At 55.0% G+C, this 24,565-nt stretch overlaps 16 non-coding genes across 16 annotated transcripts; 12 read left to right on the forward strand and 4 right to left on the reverse strand.

The window, feature by feature from the left end:
- Positions 1 to 748: 748 nt before the first annotated feature.
- Positions 749 to 821, forward strand: trnaf-gaa (transfer RNA phenylalanine (anticodon GAA)). The gene has a single exon. It is a non-coding gene; the product is annotated as a tRNA-Phe (tRNA).
- A 109-nt stretch (positions 822 to 930) lies between these two features.
- Positions 931 to 1,003, forward strand: trnav-aac (transfer RNA valine (anticodon AAC)). The gene has a single exon. It is a non-coding gene; the product is annotated as a tRNA-Val (tRNA).
- Positions 1,004 to 1,563: 560 nt separating this feature from the next.
- trnah-gug (transfer RNA histidin (anticodon GUG)) lies at positions 1,564 to 1,635 on the reverse strand. Its single transcript has one exon. It is a non-coding gene; the product is annotated as a tRNA-His (tRNA).
- A 2,699-nt stretch (positions 1,636 to 4,334) lies between these two features.
- Positions 4,335 to 4,407, forward strand: trnav-aac (transfer RNA valine (anticodon AAC)). The gene has a single exon. It is a non-coding gene; the product is annotated as a tRNA-Val (tRNA).
- Positions 4,408 to 8,226: 3,819 nt separating this feature from the next.
- On the forward strand, positions 8,227 to 8,299 carry trnav-aac (transfer RNA valine (anticodon AAC)). Its single transcript has one exon. It is a non-coding gene; the product is annotated as a tRNA-Val (tRNA).
- Positions 8,300 to 11,089: 2,790 nt separating this feature from the next.
- Positions 11,090 to 11,162, forward strand: trnaf-gaa (transfer RNA phenylalanine (anticodon GAA)). Its single transcript has one exon. It is a non-coding gene; the product is annotated as a tRNA-Phe (tRNA).
- A 109-nt stretch (positions 11,163 to 11,271) lies between these two features.
- trnav-aac (transfer RNA valine (anticodon AAC)) lies at positions 11,272 to 11,344 on the forward strand. The gene has a single exon. It is a non-coding gene; the product is annotated as a tRNA-Val (tRNA).
- Positions 11,345 to 11,904: 560 nt separating this feature from the next.
- trnah-gug (transfer RNA histidin (anticodon GUG)) lies at positions 11,905 to 11,976 on the reverse strand. Its single transcript has one exon. It is a non-coding gene; the product is annotated as a tRNA-His (tRNA).
- A 2,504-nt stretch (positions 11,977 to 14,480) lies between these two features.
- Positions 14,481 to 14,553, forward strand: trnaf-gaa (transfer RNA phenylalanine (anticodon GAA)). Its single transcript has one exon. It is a non-coding gene; the product is annotated as a tRNA-Phe (tRNA).
- Positions 14,554 to 14,662: 109 nt separating this feature from the next.
- On the forward strand, positions 14,663 to 14,735 carry trnav-aac (transfer RNA valine (anticodon AAC)). The gene has a single exon. It is a non-coding gene; the product is annotated as a tRNA-Val (tRNA).
- A 560-nt stretch (positions 14,736 to 15,295) lies between these two features.
- trnah-gug (transfer RNA histidin (anticodon GUG)) lies at positions 15,296 to 15,367 on the reverse strand. Its single transcript has one exon. It is a non-coding gene; the product is annotated as a tRNA-His (tRNA).
- Positions 15,368 to 17,871: 2,504 nt separating this feature from the next.
- On the forward strand, positions 17,872 to 17,944 carry trnaf-gaa (transfer RNA phenylalanine (anticodon GAA)). Its single transcript has one exon. It is a non-coding gene; the product is annotated as a tRNA-Phe (tRNA).
- A 109-nt stretch (positions 17,945 to 18,053) lies between these two features.
- Positions 18,054 to 18,126, forward strand: trnav-aac (transfer RNA valine (anticodon AAC)). The gene has a single exon. It is a non-coding gene; the product is annotated as a tRNA-Val (tRNA).
- A 1,358-nt stretch (positions 18,127 to 19,484) lies between these two features.
- Positions 19,485 to 19,557, forward strand: trnav-cac (transfer RNA valine (anticodon CAC)). The gene has a single exon. It is a non-coding gene; the product is annotated as a tRNA-Val (tRNA).
- Positions 19,558 to 22,094: 2,537 nt separating this feature from the next.
- On the reverse strand, positions 22,095 to 22,166 carry trnah-gug (transfer RNA histidin (anticodon GUG)). The gene has a single exon. It is a non-coding gene; the product is annotated as a tRNA-His (tRNA).
- A 201-nt stretch (positions 22,167 to 22,367) lies between these two features.
- trnae-uuc (transfer RNA glutamic acid (anticodon UUC)) lies at positions 22,368 to 22,439 on the forward strand. Its single transcript has one exon. It is a non-coding gene; the product is annotated as a tRNA-Glu (tRNA).
- Positions 22,440 to 24,565: the final 2,126 nt, after the last annotated feature.

Genomic DNA, 24,565 nt, shown 5'->3' on the forward strand with positions numbered 1-24,565 from the left:
CTCTTTTAGCCCAGGTTTGATCTGTCTCCCAGAATCACCAGGGCGCACGCACACACACACACCCGTGCCGTTGAAGTGCTCTGTTTCATTTCTAAGGGCAACTCAACATTCACTCCTACCCCGAGAACAGAAAAGACAGCGTCCGCAGCAACAACAGCTCAGGTCTCTGCACAGGAACTAAGCTGCCCCCATCTCCTCTGCTCTGCGGCTCCTGCGGAGTGGAGTCCTGCCTGGAGCCGTGTTTGCAGGCGGCGGCTCCCCGCGCTCTGTCTGTGCGTCGTGTCCAAGAGCTCCTGGGAGGAAGAGAGAGCCCTCCCACTCGGGGGCTTTTCCACGGTCTGTGTGAGGAGGGGCGGGTGTGTCCAGTAGCTTATCGAGCGGAAGCCTGGGGCGGCGGAGAGCTGTGATCGTGCAGACCTTGAGGTGTCACCTCTTTGTCTGCTTTCCCGCCCCCCCTCCGCCCAAGCTCTGCTCCAGAGTAGCCCGGCAACCCCTCACACCTGCACGTGTCACAACCTAAGGTGTGGTCATGAGACACCCATGGGGTGCTGTTCTGTTCTTGCTAATTGTTTCCTGCCCGTCGCAGGCAGGAGTCCATGCGAGGAAGATGCGCTGGACAGAGCTCAGAGGGCGCAGCTGGGTGGCTTTCCTTCTGAGTGACGTTCCTGCAACACTCTCCCGCTCCTCTTGGTGCGCTCATGCCGCAACACAGGAAGGCTGGAGCAGGTGGCTGTGGGCTCTGTGCACTGCCGAAATAGCTCAGTTGGGAGAGCGTTAGACTGAAGATCTAAAGGTCCCTGGTTCAATCCCGGGTTTCGGCATTTTGTTTCATCGCGCCCTTTGTTCCTCTCTCCAGCGCCCCCTGCCTAAAGTGACGCTTCCCTTTCTCAGCCCGAAACGCAAGCGAGACACCAGCAGCGGTCCTTGCAGGTTTCCGTAGTGTAGCGGCTATCACGTTCGCCTAACACGCGAAAGGTCCCCGGTTCGAGACCGGGCGGAAACAGCCTCTTGTTGCACGCTCCTGTACTTCACAGAGGTCTTGAGCGACCGGTCATTTGTTCCCAATGTATTTCCGGTGCCTTCATGCACTCTTGTACCAAACGCACGTTCCTTCTGTACGCGGAGCCGATCATTTGCAATTGGGCTGTGCCGACAGACCAGGACGAGCTCTGTCGGCTCAAAAGCAGCGCAGGACCTGCAAGAACAACAGAAAGATTAGTATCCAGTGAGCGCAAGATCTCATCAAGAATCGGCTCCAGCAACAGGGCTGGGCGCATTGTTCCATTCTCCGACCACTCTCGGTGTAAACAAGTCCCTCCTGGTCTCTGCTTGAAATGCACTTTCCTGCGTTTGCTTTGGTGTAACTGGCTTCCCCTGCATGGGCGAATGTGAAGAAGATCCTTAGTAAGTCGTTGAAGAAAACCGAGAAGAGGTCGGAGTGGCCTCTGTCGTTCATCAACGATCCAGTCAGGCAGTACTCCTCTGTAAAGCGCCGTTCGTTCACATCGATTGGCTTTCTTTTGCCTTCATTCGCGCAAGTAGTAAAAGTAGACGCCCCTATTCTGCCGTGACCCGGATTCGAACCGGGGTTGTTGCGGCCACAACGCAAAGTACTGACCACTATACGATCACGGCGAGTTACCGATACACACATGGTAGGGCGGAAAAGGCTGTGCTCTCTTCGTGTGACCTAATTCGGAAAAGTCCTGACGTTGCATTTCAACTGAGCCCCAGTATACATCGACCCTTCGACACTCTGAGTGACAACTCTCTTGCGTGTTTTCTCATATTTATGTAGTTTGCTTGCATGATGCCCGGAACAGCGGGGTTGTGTGCTCCCATATGGTCTAGCGGTTAGGATTCCTGGTTTTCACCCAGGCGGCCCGGGTTTGACTCCCGGTATGGGAACGTGTCAGTTTTGCCTCCTGCTTTCCAAAAGATCAGCACCGTGTACGAAGGAGCCGCATTAAAACCACTCAAACGTGCAAAACGCGCGAGAAGAGGGGGCGCTTGTTTCCAACCGAAGACTTCTCGCGTGTGAGACGAGCTGATCATCGCTGCAGGAGGTGGGAGGGTTACTCTGGTAGACAGGGCTGACCTTCGGCAATAGGATTTATACTCTCCAAGATGATATTTGCACTTTCTGGAGAGGCGATTTTCTCCACTTCAGTAGCCCGATTTCGTCGATTGCGTGGAGAGGGCTGTAGAATGTGGCGCCGCTTTTCCTGCTCCGTCCATGACAGGCGTGCTGGTCTCTGGAGAGAGAGCACGGTCCATCAGCGCACTCCAATAAAGGCACTGGAAGCAGCTGAATCGCATTGGCGAAGCTCAGCACTGGGCCGCTGGGAAGGGTTTGCTACCGTTTCCGTAGTGTAGTGGTTATCACGTTTGCCTCCCACGCGAAAAGTCAATGGTTCGAAACTGGGCGGAAACAGACCGGCTTCTTTTGTCGCCACGCACAAAAGGGGATTGGGGATTCGCCTAGCGCTGTGATCGCACAGACCCACTCACCTCTTAGTGTGGCGGGATCTGCACAGTGCATGTCGCAGCGCATCCTGCTTTCACTCCAATGCGCGTCCTGATGTACCCCAGTCTCCCGCGTGACAGGTGGGGATAATCACCACTATACTAACGAGGAAGACATCACACCCTTCGACCCCCGGCATCGTGTCCCGACCCACCGTGCTGGAAGCCGACGCGTGCTGTGATTCCTTTACGGAGCAGAAATGACAACCGAGGAGCCGAGAGATCATTTCAGCATTTCGCGTCTGAACAGAAAACACAAACGACCAATTCGGAATGACTTGCCTTTGACGCTTATGAAAGCGTTCTTTGTGCATCGAACAGACCCACTCACCTCTTAGTGTGGCGGGATCTGCACACTGCATGTCGCAGCGCTTCCTGCTTTCACTTCAATGTGCTTTCTGATGTCGAGTCGTGTGCCGTGCGGAGGCTCTGAAAGCGAGAGCAATGAAAAGGTGCACGACGCTGTGAAAGAAAACAGAGAAGTGAAAGGCAGTCCTTTCTCTAAGGAGGTAAAAGAAAAGCTTTCTACTCCCCGTCGGGGAATCGAACCCCGGTCTCACGCGTGACAGGCAAGGATACTCGCCACTATACTAACGAGGAAGACATCACACCGTTCGATCCCCGGCATCGTGTCCCGACCCAGCGTGCTGGAAGGCGACGCGTGCTGTGATTCCTTTACGGAGCAGAAATGACAACCGAGGAGCCGAGAGATCATTTCAGCATTTCGCGTCTGAACGGAAAACACAAACGACCAACTCGGAATGACTTGCTTTTGACGCTTTTCAAAGCGTTCTTTGTGCACGACGACTGCGCCGCCTAGCAGATACAAATGGGTTGTACAACTCTGAACTAGCAAATGGAAGAGGGCTAAGCCCCCTCTCTTTTAGCCCAGGTTCGATCTGTCTCCCAGAATCACCAGGGCGCACGCACACACACACACCCGTGCCGTTGAAGTGCTCTGCTTCATTTCTAAGGGCAACTCAACATTCACTCCTACCCCGAGAACAGAAAAGACAGCGTCCGCAGCAACAACAGCTCAGGTCTCTGCACAGGAACTAAGCTGCCCCCATCTCCTCTGCTCTGCGGCTCCTGTGGAGTGGAGTCCTGCCTGGAGCCGTGTTTGCAGGCGGCGGCTCCCCGCGCTCTGTCTGTGCGTCGTGTCCAAGAGCTCCTGGGAGGAAGAGAGAGCCCTCCCACTCGGGGGCTTTTCCACGGTCTGTGTGAGGAGGGGCGGGTGTGTCCAGTAGCTTATCGAGCGGAAGCCTGGGGCGGCGGAGAGCTGTGATCGTGCAGACCTTGAGGTGTCACCTCTTTGTCTGCTTTCCCGCCCCCCCTCCGCCCAAGCTCTGCTCCAGAGTAGCCCGGCAACCCCTCACACCTGCACGTGTCACAACCTAAGGTGTGGTCATGAGACACCCATGGGGTGCTGTTCTGTTCTTGCTAATTGTTTCCTGCCCGTCGCAGGCAGGAGTCCATGCGAGGAAGATGCGCTGGACAGAGCTCAGAGGGCGCAGCTGGGTGGCTTTCCTTCTGAGTGACGTTCCTGCAACACTCTCCCGCTCCTCTTGGTGCGCTCATGCCGCAACACAGGAAGGCTGGAGCAGGTGGCTGTGGGTTCTGTGCACTGCCGAAATAGCTCAGTTGGGAGAGCGTTAGACTGAAGATCTAAAGGTCCCTGGTTCGATCCCGGGTTTCAGCATTCTGTTTCATCGCGCCCTTTGTTCCTCTCTCCAGCGCCCCCTGCCTAAAGTGACGCTTCCCTTTCTCAGCCCGAAACGCAAGCGAGACACCAGCAGCAATCCCTGCAGGTTTCCGTAGTGTAGCGGCTATCACGTTCGCCTAACACGCGAAAGGTCCCCGGTTCGAGACCGGGCGGAAACAGCCTCTTGTTGCACGCTCCTGTACTTCACAGAGGTCTTGAGCGACCGGTCATTTGTTCCCAATGTATTTCCGGTGCCTTCATGCACTCTTGTACCAAACGCACGTTCCTTCTCTACGCGGAGCCGATCATTTGCAATTGGGCTGTGCCGACAGACCAGGACGAGCTCTGTCGGCTCAAAAGCAGCGCAGGACCTGCAAGAACAACAGAAAGATTAGTATCCAGTGAGCCCAAGATCTCATCAAGAATCGGCTCCAGCAACAGGGCTGGGCGCATTGTTCCATTCTCCGACCACTCTCGGTGTAAACAAGTCCCTCCTGGTCTCTGCTTGAAATGCACTTTCCTGCGTTTGCTTTGGTGTAACTGGCTTCCCCTGCATGGGCGAATGTGAAGAAGATCCTTAGTAAGTCGTTGAAGAAAACCGAGAAGAGGTCGGAGTGGCCTCTGTCGTTCATCAACGATCCAGTCAGGCAGTACTCCTCTGTAAAGCGCCGTTCGTTCACATCGATTGGCTTTCTTTTGCCTTCATTCGCGCAAGTAGTAAAAGTAGACGCCCCTATTCTGCCGTGACCCGGATTCGAACCAGGGTTGTTGCGGCCACAACGCAAAGTACTGACCACTATACGATCACGGCGAGTTACCGATACACACATGGTAGGGCGGAAAAGGCTGTGCTCTCTTCGTGTGACCTAATTCGGAAAAGTCCTGACGTTGCATTTCAACTGAGCCCCAGTATACATCGACCCTTCGACACTCTGAGTGACAACTCTCTTGCGTGTTTTCTCATATTTATGTAGTTTGCTTGCATGATGCCCGGAACAGCGGGGTTGTGTGCTCCCATATGGTCTAGCGGTTAGGATTCCTGGTTTTCACCCAGGCGGCCCGGGTTTGACTCCCGGTATGGGAACGTGTCAGTTTTGCCTCCTGCTTTCCAAAAGATCAGCACCGTGTACGAAGGAGCCGCATTAAAACCACTCGAACGTGCAAAACGCGCGAGAAGAGGGGGCGCTTGTTTCCAACCGAAGACTTCTCGCGTGTGAGACGAGCTGATCATCGCTGCAGGAGGTGGGAGGGTTACTCTGGTAGACAGGGCTGACCTTCGGCAATAGGATTTATACTCTCCAAGATGATATTTGCACTTTCTGGAGAGGCGATTTTCTCCACTTCAGTAGCCCGATTTCGTCGATTGCGTGGAGAGGGCTGTAGAATGTGGCGCCGCTTTTCCTGCTCCGTCCATGACAGGCGTGCTGGTCTCTGGAGAGAGAGCACGGTCCATCAGCGCACTCCAATAAAGGCACTGGAAGCAGCTGAATCGCATTGGCGAAGCTCAGCACTGGGCCGCTGGGAAGGGTTTGCTACCGTTTCCGTAGTGTAGTGGTTATCACGTTTGCCTCCCACGCGAAAAGTCAATGGTTCGAAACTGGGCGGAAACAGACCGGCTTCTTTTGTCGCCACGCACAAAAGGGGATTGGGGATTCGCCTAGCGCTGTGATCGCACAGACCCACTCACCTCTTAGTGTGGCGGGATCTGCACAGTGCATGTCGCAGCGCATCCTGCTTTCACTCCAATGCGCGTCCTGATGTACCCCAGTCTCCCGCGTGACAGGTGGGGATAATCACCACTATACTAACGAGGAAGACATCGCACCCTTCGACCCCCGGCATCGTGTCCCGACCCACCGTGCTGGAAGCCGACGCGTGCTGTGATTCCTTTACGGAGCAGAAATGACAACCGAGGAGCCGAGAGATCATTTCAGCATTTCGCGTCTGAACAGAAAACACAAACGACCAACTCGGAATGACTTGCCTTTGACGCTTATCAAAGCGTTCTTTGTGCATCGAACAGACCCACTCACCTCTTAGTGTGGCGGGATCTGCACAGTGCATGTCGCAGCGCTTCCTGCTTTCACTTCAATGTGCTTTCTGATGTCGAGTCGTGTGCCGTGCGGAGGCTCTGAAAGCGAGAGCAATGAAAAGGTGCACGACGCTGTGAAAGAAAACAGAGAAGTGAAAGGCAGTCCTTTCTCTAAGGAGGTAAAAGAAAAGCTTTCTACTCCCCGTCGGGGAATCGAACCCCGGTCTCACGCGTGACAGGCAAGGATACTCGCCACTATACTAACGAGGAAGACGTCACACCCTTCGATCCCCGGCATCGTGTCCCGACCCACCGTGCTGGAAGCCGACGCGTGCTGTGATTCCTTTACGGAGCAGAAATGACAACCGAGGAGCCGAGAGATCATTTCAGCATTTCGCGTCTGAACAGAAAACACAAACGACCAACTCGGAATGACTTGCCTTTGACGCTTATCAAAGCGTTCTTTGTGCATCGAACAGACCCACTCACCTCTTAGTGTGGCGGGATCTGCACACTGCATGTCGCAGCGCTTCCTGCTTTCACTTCAATGTGCTTTCTGATGTCGAGTCGTGTGCCGTGCGGAGGCTCTGAAAGCGAGAGCAATGAAAAGGTGCACGACGCTGTGAAAGAAAACAGAGAAGTGAAAGGCAGTCCTTTCTCTAAGGAGGTAAAAGAAAAGCTTTCTACTCCCCGTCGGGGAATCGAACCCCGGTCTCACGCGTGACAGGCAAGGATACTCGCCACTATACTAACGAGGAAGACATCACACCCTTCGATCCCCGGCATCGTGTCCCGACCCAGCGTGCTGGAAGGCGACGCGTGCTGTGATTCCTTTACGGAGCAGAAATGACAACCGAGGAGCCGAGAGATCATTTCAGCATTTCGCGTCTGAACGGAAAACACAAACGACCAACTCGGAATGACTTGCTTTTGACGCTTTTCAAAGCGTTCTTTGTGCACGACGACTGCGCCGCCTAGCAGATACAAATGGGTTGTACAACTCTGAACTAGCAAATGGAAGAGGGCTAAGCCCCCTCTCTTTTAGCCCAGGTTCGATCTGTCTCCCAGAATCACCAGGGCGCACGCACACACACACACCCGTGCCGTTGAAGTGCTCTGCTTCATTTCTAAGGGCAACTCAACATTCACTCCTACCCCGAGAACAGAAAAGACAGCGTCCGCAGCAACAACAGCTCAGGTCTCTGCACAGGAACTAAGCTGCCCCCATCTCCTCTGCTCTGCGGCTCCTGTGGAGTGGAGTCCTGCCTGGAGCCGTGTTTGCAGGCGGCGGCTCCCCGCGCTCTGTCTGTGCGTCGTGTCCAAGAGCTCCTGGGAGGAAGAGAGAGCCCTCCCACTCGGGGGCTTTTCCACGGTCTGTGTGAGGAGGGGCGGGTGTGTCCAGTAGCTTATCGAGCGGAAGCCTGGGGCGGCGGAGAGCTGTGATCGTGCAGACCTTGAGGTGTCACCTCTTTGTCTGCTTTCCCGCCCCCCCTCCGCCCAAGCTCTGCTCCAGAGTAGCCCGGCAACCCCTCACACCTGCACGTGTCACAACCTAAGGTGTGGTCATGAGACACCCATGGGGTGCTGTTCTGTTCTTGCTAATTGTTTCCTGCCCGTCGCAGGCAGGAGTCCATGCGAGGAAGATGCGCTGGACAGAGCTCAGAGGGCACAGCTGGGTGGCTTTCCTTCTGAGTGACGTTCCTGCAACACTCTCCCGCTCCTCTTGGTGCGCTCATGCCGCAACACAGGAAGGCTGGAGCAGGTGGCTGTGGGCTCTGTGCACTGCCGAAATAGCTCAGTTGGGAGAGCGTTAGACTGAAGATCTAAAGGTCCCTGGTTCGATCCCGGGTTTCAGCATTTTGTTTCATCGCGCCCTTTGTTCCTCTCTCCAGCGCCCCCTGCCTAAAGTGACGCTTCCCTTTCTCAGCCCGAAACGCAAGCGAGACACCAGCAGCGGTCCCTGCAGGTTTCCGTAGTGTAGCGGCTATCACGTTCGCCTAACACGCGAAAGGTCCCCGGTTCGAGACCGGGCGGAAACAGCCTCTTGTTGCACGCTCCTGTACTTCACAGAGGTCTTGAGCGACCGGTCATTTGTTCCCAATGTATTTCCGGTGCCTTCATGCACTCTTGTACCAAACGCACGTTCCTTCTGTACGCGGAGCCGATCATTTGCAATTGGGCTGTGCCGACAGACCAGGACGAGCTCTGTCGGCTCAAAAGCAGCGCAGGACCTGCAAGAACAACAGAAAGATTAGTATCCAGTGAGCCCAAGATCTCATCAAGAATCGGCTCCAGCAACAGGGCTGGGCGCATTGTTCCATTCTCCGACCACTCTCGGTGTAAACAAGTCCCTCCTGGTCTCTGCTTGAAATGCACTTTCCTGCGTTTGCTTTGGTGTAACTGGCTTCCCCTGCATGGGCGAATGTGAAGAAGATCCTTAGTAAGTCGTTGAAGAAAACCGAGAAGAGGTCGGAGTGGCCTCTGTCGTTCATCAACGATCCAGTCAGGCAGTACTCCTCTGTAAAGCGCCGTTCGTTCACATCGATTGGCTTTCTTTTGCCTTCATTCGCGCAAGTAGTCAAAGCAGACGCCCCTATTCTGCCGTGACCCGGATTCGAACCGGGGTTGTTGCGGCCACAACGCAAAGTACTGACCACTATACGGTCACGGCGAGTTACCGTTACACACATGGTAGGGCGGAAAAGGCTGTGCTCTCTTCGTGTGACCTAATTCGGAAAAGTCCTGACGTTGCATTTCAACTGAGCCCCAGTATACATCGACCGTTCGACACTCTGAGTGACAACTCTCTTGCGTGTTTTCTCATATTTATGTAGTTTGCTTGCATGATGCCCGGAACAGCGGGGTTGTGTGCTCCCATATGGTCTAGCGGTTAGGATTCCTGGTTTTCACCCAGGCGGCCCGGGTTTGACTCCCGGTATGGGAACGTGTCAGTTTTGCCTCCTGCTTTCCAAAAGATCAGCACCGTGTACGAAGGAGCCGCATTAAAACCACTCGAACGTGCAAAACGCGCGAGAAGAGGGGGCGCTTGTTTCCAACCGAAGACTTCTCGCGTGTGAGACGAGCTGATCATCGCTGCAGGAGGTGGGAGGGTTACTCTGGTAGACAGGGCTGACCTTCGGCAATAGGATTTATACTCTCCAAGATGATATTTGCACTTTCTGGAGAGGCGATTTTCTCCACTTCAGTAGCCCGATTTCGTCGATTGCGTGGAGAGGGCTGTAGAATGTGGCGCCGCTTTTCCTGCTCCGTCCATGACAGGCGTGCTGGTCTCTGGAGAGAGAGCACGGTCCATCAGCGCACTCCAATAAAGGCACTGGAAGCAGCTGAATCGCATTGGCGAAGCTCAGCACTGGGCCGCTGGGAAGGGTTTGCTACCGTTTCCGTAGTGTAGTGGTTATCACGTTTGCCTCACACGCGAAAAGTCCCTGGTTCAAAACTGGGCGGAAACAGACCGGCTTCTTTTGTCGCCACGCACAAAAGGGGATTGGGGATTCGCCTAGCGCTGTGATCGAACAGACCCACTCACCTCTTAGTGTGGCGGGATCTGCACAGTGCATGTCGCAGCGCTTCCTGCTTTCACTTCAATGTGCTTTCTGATGTCGAGTCGTGTGCCGTGCGGAGGCTCTGAAAGCGAGAGCAATGAAAAGGTGCACGACGCTGTGAAAGAAAACAGAGAAGTGAAAGGCAGTCCTTTCTCTAAGGAGGTAAAAGAAAAGCTTTCTACTCCCCGTCGGGGAATCGAACCCCGGTCTCACGCGTGACAGGCAAGGATACTCGCCACTATACTAACGAGGAAGACATCACACCCTTCGATCCCCGGCATCGTGTCCCGACCCAGCGTGCTGGAAGGCGACGCGTGCTGTGATTCCTTTACGGAGCAGAAATGACAACCGAGGAGCCGAGAGATCATTGCAGCATTTCGCGTCTGAACGGAAAACACAAACGACCAACTCGGAATGACTTGCTTTTGACGCTTTTCAAAGCGTTCTTTGTGCACGACGACTGCGCCGCCTAGCAGATACAAATGGGTTGTACAACTCTGAACTAGCAAATGGAAGAGGGCTAAGCCCCCTCTCTTTTAGCCCAGGTTCGATCTGTCTCCCAGAATCACCAGGGCGCACGCACACACACACACCCGTGCCGTTGAAGTGCTCTGCTTCATTTCTAAGGGCAACTCAACATTCACTCCTACCCCGAGAACAGAAAAGACAGCGTCCGCAGCAACAACAGCTCAGGTCTCTGCACAGGAACTAAGCTGCCCCCATCTCCTCTGCTCTGCGGCTCCTGCGGAGTGGAGTCCTGCCTGGAGCCGTGTTTGCAGGCGGCGGCTCCCCGCGCTCTGTCTGTGCGTCGTGTCCAAGAGCTCCTGGGAGGAAGAGAGAGCCCTCCCACTCGGGGGCTTTTCCACGGTCTGTGTGAGGAGGGGCGGGTGTGTCCAGTAGCTTATCGAGCGGAAGCCTGGGGCGGCGGAGAGCTGTGATCGTGCAGACCTTGAGGTGTCACCTCTTTGTCTGCTTTCCCGCCCCCCCTCCGCCCAAGCTCTGCTCCAGAGTAGCCCGGCAACCCCTCACACCTGCACGTGTCACAACCTAAGGTGTGGTCATGAGACACCCATGGGGTGCTGTTCTGTTCTTGCTAATTGTTTCCTGCCCGTCGCAGGCAGGAGTCCATGCGAGGAAGATGCGCTGGACAGAGCTCAGAGGGCGCAGCTGGGTGGCTTTCCTTCTGAGTGACGTTCCTGCAACACTCTCCCGCTCCTCTTGGTGCGCTCATGCCGCTGGAGCAGGTGGCTGTGGGCTCTGTGCACTGCCGAAATAGCTCAGTTGGGAGAGCGTTAGACTGAAGATCTAAAGGTCCCTGGTTCGATCCCGGGTTTCGGCATTTTGTTTCATCGCGCCCTTTGTTCCTCTCTCCAGCGCCCCCTGCCTAAAGTGACGCTTCCCTTTCTCAGCCCGAAACGCAAGCGAGACACCAGCAGCGGTCCCTGCAGGTTTCCGTAGTGTAGCGGCTATCACGTTCGCCTAACACGCGAAAGGTCCCCGGTTCGAGACCGGGCGGAAACAGCCTCTTGTTGCACGCTCCTGTACTTCACAGAGGTCTTGAGCGACCGGTCATTTGTTCCCAATGTATTTCCGGTGCCTTCATGCACTCTTGTACCAAACGCACGTTCCTTCTGTACGCGGAGCCGATCATTTGCAATTGGGCTGTGCCGACAGACCAGGACGAGCTCTGTCGGCTCAAAAGCAGCGCAGGACCTGCAAGAACAACAGAAAGATTAGTATCCAGTGAGCGCAAGATCTCATCAAGAATCGGCTCCAGCAACAGGGCTGGGCGCATTGTTCCATTCTCCGACCACTCTCGGTGTAAACAAGTCCCTCCTGGTCTCTGCTTGAAATGCACTTTCCTGCGTTTGCTTTGGTGTAACTGGCTTCCCCTGCATGGGCGAATGTGAAGAAGATCCTTAGTAAGTCGTTGAAGAAAACCGAGAAGAGGTCGGAGTGGCCTCTGTCGTTCATCAACGATCCAGTCAGGCAGTACTCCTCTGTAAAGCGCCGTTCGTTCACATCGATTGGCTTTCTTTTGCCTTCATTCGCGCAAGTAGTAAAAGTAGACGCCCCTATTCTGCCGTGACCCGGATTCGAACCGGGGTTGTTGCGGCCACAACGCAAAGTACTGACCACTATACGATCACGGCGAGTTACCGATACACACATGGTAGGGCGGAAAAGGCTGTGCTCTCTTCGTGTGACCTAATTCGGAAAAGTCCTGACGTTGCATTTCAACTGAGCCCCAGTATACATCGACCCTTCGACACTCTGAGTGACAACTCTCTTGCGTGTTTTCTCATATTTATGTAGTTTGCTTGCATGATGCCCGGAACAGCGGGGTTGTGTGCTCCCATATGGTCTAGCGGTTAGGATTCCTGGTTTTCACCCAGGCGGCCCGGGTTTGACTCCCGGTATGGGAACGTGTCAGTTTTGCCTCCTGCTTTCCAAAAGATCAGCACCGTGTACGAAGGAGCCGCATTAAAACCACTCGAACGTGCAAAACGCGCGAGAAGAGGGGGCGCTTGTTTCCAACCGAAGACTTCTCGCGTGTGAGACGAGCTGATCATCGCTGCAGGAGGTGGGAGGGTTACTCTGGTAGACAGGGCTGACCTTCGGCAATAGGATTTATACTCTCCAAGATGATATTTGCACTTTCTGGAGAGGCGATTTTCTCCACTTCAGTAGCCCGATTTCGTCGATTGCGTGGAGAGGGCTGTAGAATGTGGCGCCGCTTTTCCTGCTCCGTCCATGACAGGCGTGCTGGTCTCTGGAGAGAGAGCACGGTCCATCAGCGCACTCCAATAAAGGCACTGGAAGCAGCTGAATCGCATTGGCGAAGCTCAGCACTGGGCCGCTGGGAAGGGTTTGCTACCGTTTCCGTAGTGTAGTGGTTATCACGTTTGCCTCCCACGCGAAAAGTCAATGGTTCGAAACTGGGCGGAAACAGACCGGCTTCTTTTGTCGCCACGCACAAAAGGGGATTGGGGATTCGCCTAGCGCTGTGATCGCACAGACCCACTCACCTCTTAGTGTGGCGGGATCTGCACAGTGCATGTCGCAGCGCATCCTGCTTTCACTCCAATGCGCGTCCTGATGTACCCCAGTCTCCCGCGTGACAGGTGGGGATAATCACCACTATACTAACGAGGAAGACATCACACCCTTCGACCCCCGGCATCGTGTCCCGACCCACCGTGCTGGAAGCCGACGCGTGCTGTGATTCCTTTACGGAGCAGAAATGACAACCGAGGAGCCGAGAGATCATTTCAGCATTTCGCGTCTGAACAGAAAACACAAACGACCAACTCGGAATGACTTGCCTTTGACGCTTATCAAAGCGTTCTTTGTGCATCGAACAGACCCACTCACCTCTTAGTGTGGCGGGATCTGCACACTGCATGTCGCAGCGCTTCCTGCTTTCACTTCAATGTGCTTTCTGATGTCGAGTCGTGTGCCGTGCGGAGGCTCTGAAAGCGAGAGCAATGAAAAGGTGCACGACGCTGTGAAAGAAAACAGAGAAGTGAAAGGCAGTCCTTTCTCTAAGGAGGTAAAAGAAAAGCTTTCTACTCCCCGTCGGGGAATCGAACCCCGGTCTCACGCGTGACAGGCAAGGATACTCGCCACTATACTAACGAGGAAGACATCACACCCTTCGATCCCCGGCATCGTGTCCCGACCCAGCGTGCTGGAAGGCGACGCGTGCTGTGATTCCTTTACGGAGCAGAAATGACAACCGAGGAGCCGAGAGATCATTTCAGCATTTCGCGTCTGAACGGAAAACACAAACGACCAACTCGGAATGACTTGCTTTTGACGCTTTTCAAAGCGTTCTTTGTGCACGACGACTGCGCCGCCTAGCAGATACAAATGGGTTGTACAACTCTGAACTAGCAAATGGAAGAGGGCTAAGCCCCCTCTCTTTTAGCCCAGGTTCGATCTGTCTCCCAGAATCACCAGGGCGCACGCACACACACACACCCGTGCCGTTGAAGTGCTCTGCTTCATTTCTAAGGGCAACTCAACATTCACTCCTACCCCGAGAACAGAAAAGACAGCGTCCGCAGCAACAACAGCTCAGGTCTCTGCACAGGAACTAAGCTGCCCCCATCTCCTCTGCTCTGCGGCTCCTGTGGAGTGGAGTCCTGCCTGGAGCCGTGTTTGCAGGCGGCGGCTCCCCGCGCTCTGTCTGTGCGTCGTGTCCAAGAGCTCCTGGGAGGAAGAGAGAGCCCTCCCACTCGGGGGCTTTTCCACGGTCTGTGTGAGGAGGGGCGGGTGTGTCCAGTAGCTTATCGAGCGGAAGCCTGGGGCGGCGGAGAGCTGTGATCGTGCAGACCTTGAGGTGTCACCTCTTTGTCTGCTTTCCCGCCCCCCCTCCGCCCAAGCTCTGCTCCAGAGTAGCCCGGCAACCCCTCACACCTGCACGTGTCACAACCTAAGGTGTGGTCATGAGACACCCATGGGGTGCTGTTCTGTTCTTGCTAATTGTTTCCTGCCCGTCGCAGGCAGGAGTCCATGCGAGGAAGATGCGCTGGACAGAGCTCAGAGGGCGCAGCTGGGTGGCTTTCCTTCTGAGTGACGTTCCTGCAACACTCTCCCGCTCCTCTTGGTGCGCTCATGCCGCTGGAGCAGGTGGCTGTGGGCTCTGTGCACTGCCGAAATAGCTCAGTTGGGAGAGCGTTAGACTGAAGATCTAAAGGTCCCTGGTTCGATCCCGGGTTTCGGCATTTTGTTTCATCGCGCCCTTTGTTCCTCTCTCCAGCGCCCCCTGCCTAAAGTGACGCTTCCCTTTCTCAGCCCGAAACGCAAGCGAGACACCAGCAGCGGTCCCTGCAGGTTTCCGTAGTGTAGCGGCTATCACGTTCGCCTAACACGCGAAAGGTCCCCGGTTCGAGACCGGGCGGAAACAGCCTCTTGTTGCACGCTCCTGTACTTCACAGAGGTCTTGAGCGACCGGTCATTTGTTCCCAATGTATTTCCGGTGCCTTCATGCACTCTTGTACCAAACGCACGTTCCTTCTGTACGCGGAGCCGATCATTTGCAATTGGGCTGTGCCGACAGACCAGGACGAGCTCTGTCGGCTCAAAAGCAGCGCAGGACCTGCAAGAACAACAGAAAGATTAGCATCCAGTGAGCCCAAGATCTCATCAAGAATCGGCTCCAGCAACAGGGCTGGGCGCATTGTTCCATTCTCCGACCACTCTCGGTGTAAACAAGTCCCTCCTGGTCTCTGCTTGAAATGCACTTTCCTGCGTTTGCTTTGGTGTAACTGGCTTCCCCTGCATGGGCGAATGTGAAGAAGATCCTTAGTAAGTCGTTGAAGAAAACCGAGAAGAGGTCGGAGTGGCCTCTGTCGTTCATCAACGATCCAGTCAGGCAGTACTCCTCTGTAAAGCGCCGTTCGTTCACATCGATTGGCTTTCTTTTGCCTTCATTCGCGCAAGTAGTAAAAGTAGACGCCCCTATTCTGCCGTGACCCGGATTCGAACCGGGGTTGTTGCGGCCACAACGCAAAGTACTGACCACTATACGATCACGGCGAGTTACCGATACACACATGGTAGGGCGGAAAAGGCTGTGCTCTCTTCGTGTGACCTAATTCGGAAAAGTCCTGACGTTGCATTTCAACTGAGCCCCAGTATACATCGACCCTTCGACACTCTGAGTGACAACTCTCTTGCGTGTTTTCTCATATTTATGTAGTTTGCTTGCATGATGCCCGGAACAGCGGGGTTGTGTGCTCCCATATGGTCTAGCGGTTAGGATTCCTGGTTTTCACCCAGGCGGCCCGGGTTTGACTCCCGGTATGGGAACGTGTCAGTTTTGCCTCCTGCTTTCCAAAAGATCAGCACCGTGTACGAAGGAGCCGCATTAAAACCACTCGAACGTGCAAAACGCGCGAGAAGAGGGGGCGCTTGTTTCCAACCGAAGACTTCTCGCGTGTGAGACGAGCTGATCATCGCTGCAGGAGGTGGGAGGGTTACTCTGGTAGACAGGGCTGACCTTCGGCAATAGGATTTATACTCTCCAAGATGATATTTGCACTTTCTGGAGAGGCGATTTTCTCCACTTCAGTAGCCCGATTTCGTCGATTGCGTGGAGAGGGCTGTAGAATGTGGCGCCGCTTTTCCTGCTCCGTCCATGACAGGCGTGCTGGTCTCTGGAGAGAGAGCACGGTCCATCAGCGCACTCCAATAAAGGCACTGGAAGCAGCTGAATCGCATTGGCGAAGCTCAGCACTGGGCCGCTGGGAAGGGTTTGCTACCGTTTCCGTAGTGTAGTGGTTATCACGTTTGCCTCCCACGCGAAAAGTCAATGGTTCGAAACTGGGCGGAAACAGACCGGCTTCTTTTGTCGCCACGCACAAAAGGGGATTGGGGATTCGCCTAGCGCTGTGATCGCACAGACCCACTCACCTCTTAGTGTGGCGGGATCTGCACAGTGCATGTCGCAGCGCATCCTGCTTTCACTCCAATGCGCGTCCTGATGTACCCCAGTCTCCCGCGTGACAGGTGGGGATAATCACCACTATACTAACGAGGAAGACATCGCACCCTTCGACCCCCGGCATCGTGTCCCGACCCACCGTGCTGGAAGCCGACGCGTGCTGTGATTCCTTTACGGAGCAGAAATGACAACCGAGGAGCCGAGAGATCATTTCAGCATTTCGCGTCTGAACAGAAAACACAAACGACCAACTCGGAATGACTTGCCTTTGACGCTTATCAAAGCGTTCTTTGTGCATCGAACAGACCCACTTACCTCTTAGTGTGGCGGGATCTGCACAGTGCATGTCGCAGCGCTTCCTGCTTTCACTTCAATGTGCTTTCTGATGTCGAGTCGTGTGCCGTGCGGAGGCTCTGAAAGCGAGAGCAATGAAAAGGTGCACGACGCTGTGAAAGAAAACAGAGAAGTGAAAGGCAGTCCTTTCTCTAAGGAGGTAAAAGAAAAGCTTTCTACTCCCCGTCGGGGAATCGAACCCCGGTCTCACGCGTGACAGGCAAGGATACTCGCCACTATACTAACGAGGAAGACGTCACACCCTTCGATCCCCGGCATCGTGTCCCGACCCAGCGTGCTGGAAGGCGACGCGTGCTGTGATTCCTTTACGGAGCAGAAATGACAACCGAGGAGCCGAGAGATCATTTCAGCATTTCGCGTCTGAACGGAAAACACAAACGACCAACTCGGAATGACTTGCTTTTGACGCTTTTCAAAGCGTTCTTTGTGCACGACGACTGCGCCGCCTAGCAGATACAAATGGGTTGTACAACTCTGAACTAGCAAATGGAAGAGGGCTAAGCCCCCTCTCTTTTAGCCCAGGTTCGATCTGTCTCCCAGAATCACCAGGGCGCACGCACACACACACACCCGTGCCGTTGAAGTGCTCTGCTTCATTTCTAAGGGCAACTCAACATTCACTCCTACCCCGAGAACAGAAAAGACAGCGTCCGCAGCAACAACAGCTCAGGTCTCTGCACAGGAACTAAGCTGCCCCCATCTCCTCTGCTCTGCGGCTCCTGTGGAGTGGAGTCCTGCCTGGAGCCGTGTTTGCAGGCGGCGGCTCCCCGCGCTCTGTCTGTGCGTCGTGTCCAAGAGCTCCTGGGAGGAAGAGAGAGCCCTCCCACTCGGGGGCTTTTCCACGGTCTGTGTGAGGAGGGGCGGGTGTGTCCAGTAGCTTATCGAGCGGAAGCCTGGGGCGGCGGAGAGCTGTGATCGTGCAGACCTTGAGGTGTCACCTCTTTGTCTGCTTTCCCGCCCCCCCTCCGCCCAAGCTCTGCTCCAGAGTAGCCCGGCAACCCCTCACACCTGCACGTGTCACAACCTAAGGTGTGGTCATGAGACACCCATGGGGTGCTGTTCTGTTCTTGCTAATTGTTTCCTGCCCGTCGCAGGCAGGAGTCCATGCGAGGAAGATGCGCTGGACAGAGCTCAGAGGGCGCAGCTGGGTGGCTTTCCTTCTGAGTGACGTTCCTGCAACACTCTCCCGCTCCTCTTGGTGCGCTCATGCCGCTGGAGCAGGTGGCTGTGGGCTCTGTGCACTGCCGAAATAGCTCAGTTGGGAGAGCGTTAGACTGAAGATCTAAAGGTCCCTGGTTCGATCCCGGGTTTCGGCATTTTGTTTCATCGCGCCCTTTGTTCCTCTCTCCAGCGCCCCCTGCCTAAAGTGACGCTTCCCTTTCTCAGCCCGAAACGCAAGCGAGACACCAGCAGCGGTCCCTGCAGGTTTCCGTAGTGTAGCGGCTATCACGTTCGCCTAACACGCGAAAGGTCCCCGGTTCGAGACCGGGCGGAAACAGCCTCTTGTTGCACGCTCCTGTACTTCACAGAGGTCTTGAGCGACCGGTCATTTGTTCCCAATGTATTTCCGGTGCCTTCATGCACTCTTGTACCAAACGCACGTTCCTTCTGTACGCGGAGCCGATCATTTGCAATTGGGCTGTGCCGACAGACCAGGACGAGCTCTGTCGGCTCAAAAGCAGCGCAGGACCTGCAAGAACAACAGAAAGATTAGCATCCAGTGAGCCCAAGATCTCATCAAGAATCGGCTCCAGCAACAGGGCTGGGCGCATTGTTCCATTCTCCGACCACTCTCGGTGTAAACAAGTCCCTCCTGGTCTCTGCTTGAAATGCACTTTCCTGCGTTTGCTTTGGTGTAACTGGCTTCCCCTGCATGGGCGAATGTGAAGAAGATCCTTAGTAAGTCGTTGAAGAAAACCGAGAAGAGGTCGGAGTGGCCTCTGTCGTTCATCAACGATCCAGTCAGGCAGTACTCCTCTGTAAAGCGCCGTTCGTTCACATCGATTGGCTTTTTTTTGCCTTCATTCGCGCAAGTAGTAAAAGCAGACGCCCCTATTCTGCCGTGACCCGGATTCGAACCGGGGTTGTTGCGGCCACAACGCAAAGTACTGACCACTATACGGTCACGGCGAGTTACCGATACACACATGGTAGGGCGGAAAAGGCTGTGCTCTCTTCGTGTGACCTAATTCGGAAAAGTCCTGACGTTGCATTTCAACTGAGCCCCAGTATACATCGACCGTTCGACACTCTGAGTGACAACTCTCTTGCGTGTTTTCTCATATTTATGTAGTTTGCTTGCATGATGCCCGGAACAGCGGGGTTGTGTGCTCCCATATGGTCTAGCGGTTAGGATTCCTGGTTTTCACCCAGGCAGCCCGGGTTTGACTCCCGGTATGGGAACGTGTCAGTTTTGCCTCCTGCTTTCCAAAAGATCAGCACCGTGTACGAAGGAGCCGCATTAAAACCACTCGAACGTGCAAAACGCGCGAGAAGAGGGGGCGCTTGTTTCCAACCGAAGACTTCTCGCGTGTGAGACGAGCTGATCATCGCTGCAGGAGGTGGGAGGGTTACTCTGGTAGACAGGGCTGACCTTCGGCAATAGGATTTATACTCTCCAAGATGATATTTGCACTTTCTGGAGAGGCGATTTTCTCCACTTCAGTAGCCCGATTTCGTCGATTGCGTGGAGAGGGCTGTAGAATGTGGCGCCGCCTTTCCTGCTCCGTCCATGACAGGCGTGCTGGTCTCTGGAGAGAGAGCACGGTCCATCAGCGCACTCCAATAAAGGCACTGGAAGCAGCTGAATCGCATTGGCGAAGCTCAGCGCTGGGCCGCTGGGCAGGGATTGCCACCGTTTCCGTAGTGTAGTGGTTATCACGTTCGCCTCACACGCGAAAGGTCCCCGGTTCGAAACCGGGCGGAAACAGACCGGCTTCCTTTGTCGGCACGCACAAAAGGGGATTGGGGATTCGCCTAGCGCAGTGATCGAACAGACCCACTCACCTCTTAGTGTGGCGGGATCTGCACAGTGCATGTCGCAGCGCATCCTGCTTTCACTTCAATGCGCGTCCTGATGTACCCCAGTCTCCCGCGTGACAGGTGCGGATAATCACCACTATACTAACGAGGAAGACATCGCTCTCTCCGACCCCCGGCATCGTGTCCCAACCCACCGTGCTGGAAGCCGACGCCTGCTGTGATTCCTTTACGGAGCAGAAATGACAACCGAGGAGCCGAGAGATCATTTCAGCATTTCGCGTCTGAACAGAAAACACAAACGACCAACTCGGAATGATTTGCCTTTGATGCTTTCAAAGCGTTCTTTGTGCATCGAACAGACCCACTCACCTCTTAGTGTGGCGGGATCTGCACAGTGCATGTCGCAGCGCTTCCTGCTTTCACTTCAATGTGCTTCCTGATGTCGAGTCGTGTGCCGTGCGGAGGCTCTGAAAGCGAGAGCAATGAAAAGGTGCACGGCGCTGTGAAAGAAAACAGAGAAGTGAAAGGCAGTCCTTTCTCTAAGGAGGTAAAAGAAAAGCTTTCTACTCCCCGTCAGGGAACCGAACCCTGGTCTCCCGCGTGACAGGCAGGGATACTTGCCACTATACTAACGAGGAAGACACCGCACTCTCCGATCCTCGGCATCGTGTCCCGACCCAGCGTGCTGGAAGGCGACGCGTGCTGTGATTCCTTTACGGAACAGAAATGACAACCGAGGAGCCGAGAGATCATGTCAGCATTTCGCGTCTGAACGGAAAACACAAACGACCAACTCGGAATGACTTGCTTTTGACGCTTTTCAAAGCGTTCTTTGTGCACGACGACTGCGCCGCCTAGCAGATACAGATGGGTTGTACAACTCTGAACTAGCAAATGGAAGAGGGCTAAGCCCCCTCTCTTTTAGCCCAGGTTCGATCTGTCTCCCAGAATCACCAGGGCGCACGCACACACACCCGTGCCGTTGAAGTGCTCTGCTTCATTTCTAAGGGCAACTCAACATTCACTCCTACCCCGAGAACAGAAAAGACAGCGTCCGCAGCAACAACAGCTCAGGTCTCTGCACAGGAGCTAAGCTGCCCCCATCTCCTCTGCTCTGCGGCTCCTGCGGAGTGGAGTCCTGCCTGGAGCCGTGTTTGCAGGCGGCGGCTCCCCGCGCTCTGTCTGTGCGTCCAAGAGCTCCTGGGAGGAAGAGAGAGCCCTCCCACTCGGGGGCTTTTCCACGGTCTGTGTGAGGAGGGGCGGGTGTGTCCAGTAGCTTATCGAGCGGAAGCCTGGGGCGGCGGAGAGCTGTGATCGTGCAGACCTTGAGGTGTCACCTCTTTGTCTGCTTTCCCGCCCCCCCTCCGCCCAAGCTCTGCTCCAGAGTAGCCCGGCAACCCCTCACACCTGCACGTGTCACAACCTAAGGTGTGGTCATGAGACACCCATGGGGTGCTGCTCTGTTCTTGCTAATTGTTTCCTGCCCGTCGCAGGCAGGAGTCCATGCGAGGAAGATGCGCTGGACAGAGCTCAGAGGGCACAGCTGGGTGGCTTTCCTTCTGAGTGACGTTCCTGCAACACTCTCCCGCTCCTCTTGGTGCGCTCATGCCGCAACACAGGAAGGCTGGAGCAGGTGGCTGTGGGCTCTGCGCACTGCCGAAATAGGTCAGTTGGGAGAGCGTTAGACTGAAGATCTAAAAGTCCCTGGTTTGATCCCGGGTTTCGGCATTTTGTTTCATCGCGCCCTTTGTTCCTCTCTCCAGCGCCCCCTGCCTAAAGTGACGCTTCCCTTTCTCAGCCCGAAACGCAAGCGAGACACCAGCAGCGGTCCCTGCAGGTTTCCGTAGTGTAGCGGCTATCACGTTCGCCTCACACGCGAAAGGTCCCCGGTTCGGGACCGGGCGGAAACAGCCTCTTTTTGCACGCTCCTGTACTTCACAGAGGTCTTGAGCGACCGGTCATTTGTTCCCAATGTATTTCCGGTGCCTTCATGCACTCTTGTACCAAACGCACGTTCCTTCTGTACGCGGAGCCGATCATTTGCAATTGGGCTGTGCCGACAGACCAGGACGAGCTCTGTCGGCTCAAAAGCAGCGCAGGACCTGCAACAACAACAGAAAGATTAGCATCCAGCGGGGGCCTCTTAGTGAGCCCAAGATCTCATCAAGAATCGGCTCCAGCAACAGGGCTGGGCGCATTGTTCCATTCTCCGACCACTCTCGGTGTAAACAAGTCCCTCCTGGTCTCTGCTTGAAATGCACTTTCCTGCGTTTGCTTTGGTGTAACTGGCTTCCCCTGCATGGGCGAATGTGAAGAAGATCCTTAGTAAGTCATTGAAGAAAACCGAGAAGAGGTCAGAGTGGCCTCTGTCGTTCATCAACGATCCAGTCAGGCAGTACTCCTCTGTAAAGCGCCGTTCGTTCACATCGATTGGCTTTTTTTTGCCTTCATTCGCGCAAGTAGTCAAAGCAGACGCCCCTATTCTGCCGTGACCCGGATTCGAACCGGGGTTGTTGCGGCCACAACGCAAAGTACTGACCACTATACGATCACGGCGAGTTACCGATACCCACGTGGCAGGCCGGAAAAGGCTGTGCTCTCTTCGTGTGACCTAATTCGGAAAAGTCCTGACGTTGCATTTCAACTGAGCCCCAGTATACATCGACCCTTCGACACTCTGAGTGACAACTCTCTTGCGCGTTTTCTCATATTTATGTAGTTTGCTTGCATGATGCCCGGAACAGCAGGGGTGTGTGCTCCCATATGGTCTAGCGGTTAGGATTCCTGGTTTTCACCCAGGCGGCCCGGGTTCGACTCCCGGTATGGGAACGTGTCAGTTTTGCCTCCTGCTTTCCAAAAGATCAGCACCGTGTACGAAGGAGCCGCATTAAAACCACTCGAACGTGCAAAACGCGCGAGAAGAGGGGGCGCTTGTTTCCAACCGAAGACTTCTCGCGTGTGAGACGAGCTGATCATCCCTGCAGGAGGTGGGAGGGTTACTCTGGTAGACAGGGCTGACCTTCGGCAATAGGATTTATACTCTCCAAGATGATATTTGCACTTTCTGGAGAGGCGATTTTCTCCACTTCAGTAGCCCGATTTCGTCGATTGCGTGGAGAGGGCTGTAGAATGTGGCGCCGCCTTTCCTGCTCCGTCCATGACAGGCGTGCTGGTCTCTGGAGAGAGAGCACGGTCCATCAGCGCACTCCAATAAAGGCACTGGAAGCAGCTGAATCGCATTGGCGAAGCTCAGCGCTGGGCCGCTGGGCAGGGATTGCCACCGTTTCCGTAGTGTAGTGGTTATCACGTTCGCCTCACACGCGAAAAGTCCCCGGTTCGAAACCGGGCGGAAACAGACCGGCTTCCTTTGTCGGCACGCACAAAAGGGGATTGGGGATTCGCCTAGCGCAGTGATCGAACAGACCCACTCACCTCTTAGTGTGGCGGGATCTGCACAGTGCATGTCGCAGCGCATCCTGCTTTCACTTCAATGCGCGTCCTGATGTACCCCAGTCTCCCGCGTGACAGGTGCGGATAATCACCACTATACTAACGAGGAAGACATCGCTCTCTCCGACCCCCGGCATCGTGTCCCGACCCACCGTGCTGGAAGCCGACGCCTGCTGTGATTCCTTTACGGAGCAGAAATGACAACCGAGGAGCCGAGAGATCATTTCAGCATTTCGCGTCTGAACAGAAAACACAAACGACCAACTCGGAATGATTTGCCTTTGATGCTTTCAAAGCGTTCTTTGTGCGTCGAACAGACCCACTCACCTCTTAGTGTGGCGGGATCTGCACAGTGCATGTCGCAGCGCTTCCTGCTTTCACTTCAATGTGCTTCCTGATGTCGAGTCGTGTGCCGTGCGGAGGCTCTGAAAGCGAGAGCAATGAAAAGGTGCACGGCGCTGTGAAAGAAAACAGAGAAGTGAAAGGCAGTCCTTTCTCTAAGGAGGTAAAAGAAAAGCTTTCTACTCCCCGTCAGGGAATCGAACCCTGGTCTCCCGCGTGACAGGCGGGGATACTTGCCACTATACTAACGAGGAAGACACCGCACTCTCCGATCCTCGGCATCGTGTCCCGACCCAGCGTGCTGGAAGGCGACGCGTGCTGTGATTCCTTTACGGAACAGAAATGACAACCGAGGAGCCGAGAGATCATGTCAGCATTTCGCGTCTGAACGGAAAACACAAACGACCAACTCGGAATGACTTGCTTTTGACGCTTTTCAAAGCGTTCTTTGTGCACGACGACTGCGCCGCCTAGCAGATACAGATGGGTTGTACAACTCTGAACTAGCAAATGGAAGAGGGCTAAGCCCCCTCTCTTTTAGCCCAGGTTCGATCTGTCTCCCAGAATCACCAGGGCGCACGCACACACACACACCCGTGCCGTTGAAGTGCTCTGCTTCATTTCTAAGGGCAACTCAACATTCACTCCTACCCCGAGAACAGAAAAGACAGCGTCCGCAGCAACAACAGCTCAGGTCTCTGCACAGGAGCTAAGCTGCCCCCATCTCCTCTGCTCTGCGGCTCCTGCGGAGTGGAGTCCTGCCTGGAGCCGTGTTTGCAGGCGGCGGCTCCCCGCGCTCTGTCTGTGCGTCCAAGAGCTCCTGGGAGGAAGAGAGAGCCCTCCCACTCGGGGGCTTTTCCACGGTCTGTGTGAGGAGGGGCGGGTGTGTCCAGTAGCTTATCGAGCGGAAGCCTGGGGCGGCGGAGAGCTGTGATCGTGCAGACCTTGAGGTGTCACCTCTTTGTCTGCTTTCCCGCCCCCCCTCCGCCCAAGCTCTGCTCCAGAGTAGCCCGGCAACCCCTCACACCTGCACGTGTCACAACCTAAGGTGTGGTCATGAGACACCCATGGGGTGCTGCTCTGTTCTTGCTAATTGTTTCCTGCCCCTCGCAGGCAGGAGTCCATGCGAGGAAGATGCGCTGGACAGAGCTCAGAGGGCACAG

Source organism: Atractosteus spatula, unplaced genomic scaffold (assembly GCF_055471065.1).
Source record: "Atractosteus spatula isolate fAtrSpa1 unplaced genomic scaffold, fAtrSpa1.hap1 Scaffold_30, whole genome shotgun sequence".
NCBI lineage: Eukaryota > Metazoa > Chordata > Actinopteri > Semionotiformes > Lepisosteidae > Atractosteus > Atractosteus spatula.